Raw genomic sequence first — 7,085 nt, forward strand, 5'->3', positions numbered from 1 at the left:
CCCCCAAGTTTCGTAGACCCGACATTTTCTAACTCAATGCACTTCTATCAAACAGCTTCTGGCGCATGTTTTTTTTTCAAAGCTGAACTTGAAAACCGTAAAAGAAGTTTGCGTAATTAACTGCCACACACAAGAAAAAAGCAAAAAAAAAAACACTTTACCGAACATAAAATTCTAGCCATAACACAGCAATGTAAATGATGCGAATAAAAATGCAACTCTGCAAAATAATTTTCATTTAGAACCCGTCCTAAAAATGGAGAAATACACAGCAACAAAATAAGAAAAGATGTATAAAACCAAAAACTTTCAAACAAACGAAGAAAACAGTACTGATTATAAACTAAAAAATACCAAAAATGATTCTTAGCAATTATTTATAAAAAAATAAGTGAAAAAAATAAGCAAACTAAAATAAAATAACTACAACAAAAGTAAGCAATAAATGCAAAAACAATGCTCCATTAAAACTATTTAAGTAGCTTAAAGTTAAAGAGTATAAAAAACAGAAAAAGAAGTCTAGCATTAATATATTTACAATAAGTGGCATACAAATTTAAGTTCTACACCGGAAGCAAGAATAAAAAAAAAAACAAAAACAAACAATAAGAACAACTACAACACTAAAATGTTCAACACAAAGAATAACAACAACAACCAAACGACAATCGAACTACAAAGCAGAAATGAAATAAAATAATTTTTCCGTGAATTTCATTGTAAATATTTCCAAAAGGTGGCAGCACGTCACTTGCTGTATATGTAAATTTAAAGCACCACACATACATGCACATGTACAGTTGCGTCTGGAATAACACACCAGCACCCTAAAGTACAGTCATGTGCATTAAAAATGCAACCATGTCGCAGAGCATTTTTTTTTGTTAGATAAGTTAGAGTTTAATAGGATTACTTGGGTAGTAAAAAATTTAGCTTAGCATTACACAGATTACATAAAGTAGTTAAACGGCATTACCACACTTGTGATATTGATTAGTTGGAGATAAATATTGTATGCGTTAGAGTAGCGAATACTAGAAAAAATGGAAATTGTTAGGAATTTTTGAGATTATTTATTTTCTAAACATTTGAAAAAGCGAAAGCTCATCCTTTTAAATCTGTAGTAGCCGCAACGCTATGCCCTTTGATTATATGTTCTCTGCTCTGCAAAAGTAAAGCGTGGAGAAATATTTCGTTCACATCACTACCGTAGTACAAAGTACAGTTTTGTTTTAAATTTATTTAGCCTAATTAGAAAGTTGTATTTTTTCTATATATTTTTACTTAGTTAATTTTTAGCATAAAATATGTATGGCATGCAGGCCAGCGCCTTAAATTATGCTGCGCTTATCGCATCATGCCCGAAGCGGTTTCAAATTAGCAAATACAACCCTGAGTTCTTTCAAAAGCTTTTACTTTTGTAAATATTTTCCGATATTGAAAAACACAAGCAAAACATAGAGAAAAAAAACTGTTGTTATTTAATGGTTGTTTCCTTAATTAATTATTAGAAAAAATATATAAATGAAAGGATTTAGAACGCAGCATATTTCTTTGAGTACCTTGAACAAGAAAGATACATATAAATATATAATAATTTACTAAATTATAAAGGTATGCGTAAGGCTATTTGAAATAATGTTTTTGTTTTGAGTTTTAAGAAGCTAGGGAAATAGAATATTCAACTTAGGATATCTAAGACAATTACTGACCCGTGCAAAATATTCAAGTATTTAATGAAAAGGTAAACTCTTTTAGAGGCGAAATTCCTCCTTAAACAGAGAAGGAGATAGCTGTGAGCCTTGGTGATGCTAATTACGTAAAAACAGGGAATAAAAGACCATCTTGGCCAAAGGGTGAGGATAATACTCTTATAGAGCATTTTCTCTACGATTCTCCGCCGTTGTTTAGGCCTGGGTAGCACAATTTTTTGGCTTAGACATATTTTGAATGGCCAGGTTACATTGTATTTCCCTCTACGAGCTATTAAGTTTTATAAAATAATCCAGAAAATTTGCAGAGCAGTTGTGAATCCCGGAACCCAGTGACCCCTACTTTTTTCCACTTTTTATTATCCCCTCTCTAGGCCTCAAGTACGATGGACAACTATGCCTGAGTGCTTGAAAAATCGATCCCGAACCTGATTCATCCAATCTAAGACAATTCAATCCAACCCAAACCAATCGAATACAATCCAATACAGTCCAATCTAATCAGGAAGTTGTTAGAAAATATGAAACCTGAAGGATCATATAGTACTCTTATACTGAAAGCCTACATTCGCTATCAGATTCGTCATATTCTAAAGAGTATGCTGTGAGGTATTGTATAAAGATTTAGAAAAGCTACCCTGCCTTCAATTCTATAAAGGATCTTAAGCTACTAATCTGACTCCGATAAAGCTCTTCGCGAAACAATAGGAGAGCTGTTACTCAACCAGTGGATACAGCTGCGAGCTGCAGGGATCGTAGGTTTTGACAATTCATATACTTAGAGACTTTACACTGATGCTTTCACAGCAAATTTCGTTTAAGAATCAACGAGAAGGGGACTTGGGTCAGTTTAAAGGCAGGCAATAATACCAAATAGAAAGTAGCAAACAAATTTATGAAGGTTTTAGAGATTATGGTATTGGTTCCCTGGTGAAGATAAATTTTCAAGAGCTATGTCGTAAGCTACAGTTTGATCTCTTTTCATAAAACTATCGAACGGCAGATGAACAAGGGAGCCAGTTTGCACTAGGAACGTAAGTACTTAAAGATAACTGGAAAAGAACTAAAATTGTGAAAATCCTTTGGCCCTTCCACAGCTTCCAGGTAGTATGCCTGATAGTGCCCTGAAAAACTGTAAAGATGGTGCAACCTTTCTTGAAAATTTGACTCCTTTACAGTTTTAAAAAGCTACTTATCAAGTTCTCTGGTTACTTAAGAGATAATGGGTTATAAACCCGCGGCGAGAAGAAACAGTGAGAGACACGAGTTTCGCTAAGATAATTCGTTTATTCTTGGAGATAATTTAATGAGATACTTGATCATTTGAAATTTTTTTTTTCGTGATATATTTTTTTCCTTAGAAATCTTACTCTAGATACAGGATCATTACAAATTCACACGAATAGTTCAAATTGCGTACCAAATCAAAACTCATACTCTCATACCTGCAAACATACAAACATAAAGAGATATTTATACTTTAAGTTATATTATTGATAAAACTAAAAAAGAATTTCGTTACCTGAATGCACTCGTAATAACTACACTGTGCTTATTTGTTGACCAATTTTTTTAAACTCTAAATATAAATAAGAAAATGTTAACTGGTTGATTACTTATACTTATTTATACCGAATATGTAAGTTTTGTGCATACATATTGAGCCACAACTGCCAAAATAACTTAAACGACATATTTTCGAAATTTTCTTTTTGAAGCAGAAATCCATATAGACGCTCTAGGAATATTTCTGCACCAAAAAGAAAATTTTGAAAAAAATGTCGCTTACGTTATTTTGGCGGTTAGGGCTCGTTATGTACGCAACTAATTATTTGCACTACAAAAATATATTTGAACAAACGACAAGCAATTTAAATGCGGTATTGAATACATACATACACACATACATTTTATTTATGCCGTTTTATTAACTAATTTATAGAACTAGGAATTAAAAAACCAAAAAAAAATTTAATTAATATAAATGAACTCGTACCTAAGTTATAGAAGAATCTTATAAAAAAAATCAGCAAAAAAATTAGTAAATAATGTAAATAAAAATTATGTAAATAATTGTAAAATACACTTAAAAAAGCTAGCGACTTAAGACAGGCGTACGGAGAACCTATTAGCTATATACATAAATATGTTAATAAACACTAAAAAATAAAACAAAAAAATTTAATCAAATCAGTACTTAGAGTATGTAAAAATTACGATTATTTATAACTAAATATAAACGCTTAACAAATTCGTTAACTACGCGCGCATACGAATTTAGCGTTAAGCTAGAAATTCAAAGCAAATTGAAAAATTGAAAAACCAAAAATTTTGCGTAAATTTACAAAAGCTTACAAAAAATTCTAGTCCATATTTAAAAGAAACGAAAATATTTATGTACCAGCGAATTGGCATTATTTGTGGTTTCTTTAATTTTTCTGTAAAAATTTCCTTGCAAAGCCTTAAATTTCGAAAGTATGCAAAAGCAGACCAAAAAATGTGCAATTAAAATATATAAATATTTAGGAATTGTTTCAAAACGAAAATTAGATTAAAAACATAGAAAATTATTGTAAATAACGGAAAACTTATCCAGCAGTAAAATGATGAAACTACCAAAAAAGCTGCAAGCGAAAGCAGAAAACGCTTTAAAAACTGCTGCAAAAATGCTTTTGAACTAAAAAAAAAATATCTTAACATACATGAAAATTTAAGCTCGCAATGGCCCTAAGAAAATAACAAGAAAAACACACTAAGAATAAATTCTCAACAAAATGCTTTTATACGCCATTTAAATCTACAAAAAAAAATACAAATTCTTTTTTAATAAACAAAAAATATCAAATTTCACAGAACATTATTTAGCATAAAATACGCTCATTAGAAGCGAAAAGCTGACGAAAAGCGAAAGTAAAGTCTATGTAGGAGTATCAAATACTGAGGGTAGAGCAGAGTTTTCTTAGAAAGTTCCGCAAAGCAAAACAAAACAAAAGCGTAGAATTTTCCTTAACACACCAGAACTGCTTAGAGTAAAAAATTAAGATTTTTACTAAAAAGACACCGCAAAAGCTCGCTACACACTCACTCACCACTAAACATATGAATAACTACCTACATTAAAAAACAAAAAAAAAAAACCAAAAATTAATAGATTATAAATAAATAAAAATTAATTGCATGTTACATGGAAAAAATTATCGAAAAGATATTGCAAATACATACATACATACAGATATATTAAAAGGATAAATTAAAAACCAAAAATAAAATATATTACAGAAAATTTTACAACTCAAAATAATGCAATGAAATAAAAGAAAAATATAAAAAAAAAAAATAAAACTAACCAAGCTTTTTTATTTCCTGAAAACCGAAGTAAATACATACATATTTACATATGTATATAAAAACTTGTCGAAATGTGGTGCGGTCGAACAAATTATAGCCGCACCACATTTCGACAAGTTTTAGAATATTATTATTTTTTTTGGGTTATTCAATTTTGGTAATTTTTTTATACAACTAAACAATAATCTTCAAAATCAACGGTAATTTTTAGCCATTTGAAATATACTTTCAATCTTTCTGCGAAATCTGTTGAAAAAAAAGCTCGAAAATTTTCCGAGTGTTTGGGAATTTAATTTTTTTTTTAAATATTGCACTAAGTTTGAAAATTTGCATTTACACAGGCTCTGTTAAAGAATGAACCTTTTTTTATTAAAACTAACCAAAATTAAATAACAAAAAAATAATATGTTAAAACTTGTCAAAATGTAGTGCGGCTGTATTTTGTTCGACCACTGTATATCGAGTTCAGTCGTACAATGTCAACCTAAATTTCCACACCAAACTAAACAATTCTAGCAAAAAAGGTGAAAAGAGACTTAAATTTCAGAACAGAAACATTAAGCCGATATTTTAGGTAGCCAGGAATGCCAGATTAAAAAGAAATATAAAAATTTTGCGAAGCATGTGCAGCTACGCTAGCCAAAAATTTGCCTAGCAAAATCGCGCTAGTTATTTGCTCGCAAATCTAAGACAAAAATATAGCGAAAAACGATAAAACCCCAGGAATTCAGTCCACTAGGCTGACGCTAATGTTGACAACAAGTAAAAATCTATAGAAATAAGAAAATTTTACATAAATTAATGCGGAGAAATAAAATATAAAAATGATTTTCAAATGAATTATTAACTGTACTTTTATGTGTTTCAAAAATAAAGATCCGCTGTGAAAAGTTCATGTGTTAGAACTGCTCAGAGGCTCGAAGGGACACCAATACGACTAACCGCAGTAAGTAAACTTTTACTTTAAGCTCAGTAATCATACATTAAAGCCGAGTTCGCCTGACCATCCCGTATCAACTCAATGCAAAAGAAGTCAAATCAAATTAATTAAAAGGCTTACATGTATTGCGCGATCATGTGCGGCTGATCACATAACTTAATTCCACTACTGGAAAAACAGTCTCTGAAATTGCATAAAACTGAATGATTACATTACATAAACACACCATGCAATCAGATCATTCGAACAGATCACGTGATTAATCAAAAAAAAAATCTCACCAATCGGATCCACCATCAAATCACCACAAGTATTAAATAACCACTATTTTATGTCTAATTAGTAAAACGAATTATAAAACTATGTACATACAAAATCACATAAAATTGAATGATCAGAACTTACGATCAAAATACTTGGACATATCACGAGATCTATCGCCTCAATCTGCCCATTCAAACAGTGCAGGAATGGAAAAAATTCCCACCAAATCATAGACCGATCACATCACATGTAATGCTTATGTCATACAATCAATTCAAATGCGCATATGTCTTGAACAGATCCCTGATTCAACAATAATTACAGAAATCTGATTTCTCATTCAAATAAAGCTGGAATTTATCAAAACTCGCACAAAATCACGATCGCTTGAATGGGTCATGCGAAACAGAAATGGTCCTCTTCTTCTTATTTGGCGCTGTAACCGCCTAAGCGATTTTGGCCGAGTTTAACAAATTACGCCAGTCGTTTCTCTTCTGTGCCAACTGACGCCAATTGGAAATGCCAAATGAAGCAAAGTCCTTCTCCACTTGGTTTTTCGATTGCAGTGGGGACCTCCCTCTTCCTCTGCTAACACCAGCGGGTTCTCTGCTATAATCACAACAATCAATATGAAGGACTTCATACAAAGTTTCACAGAATGGTCAATCATATGATCAGATCGCTTTGGAACACCATCAAAATATATCACTCGATCTAGCAATAATACTATAAATTTGATCATTTGCATACATAGATTAGATAAAGGCAGGAATTTTAGAAAATCGCGTAACAAGGAATACTCAAATTATATAATTAGGTTC

Source organism: Rhagoletis zephyria, unplaced genomic scaffold, assembly GCF_001687245.7.
Source record: "Rhagoletis zephyria isolate East Lansing unplaced genomic scaffold, Rhagoletis_zephyria_1.1 Rzeph_scaffold_05781, whole genome shotgun sequence".
Classification (NCBI taxonomy): domain Eukaryota; kingdom Metazoa; phylum Arthropoda; class Insecta; order Diptera; family Tephritidae; genus Rhagoletis; species Rhagoletis zephyria.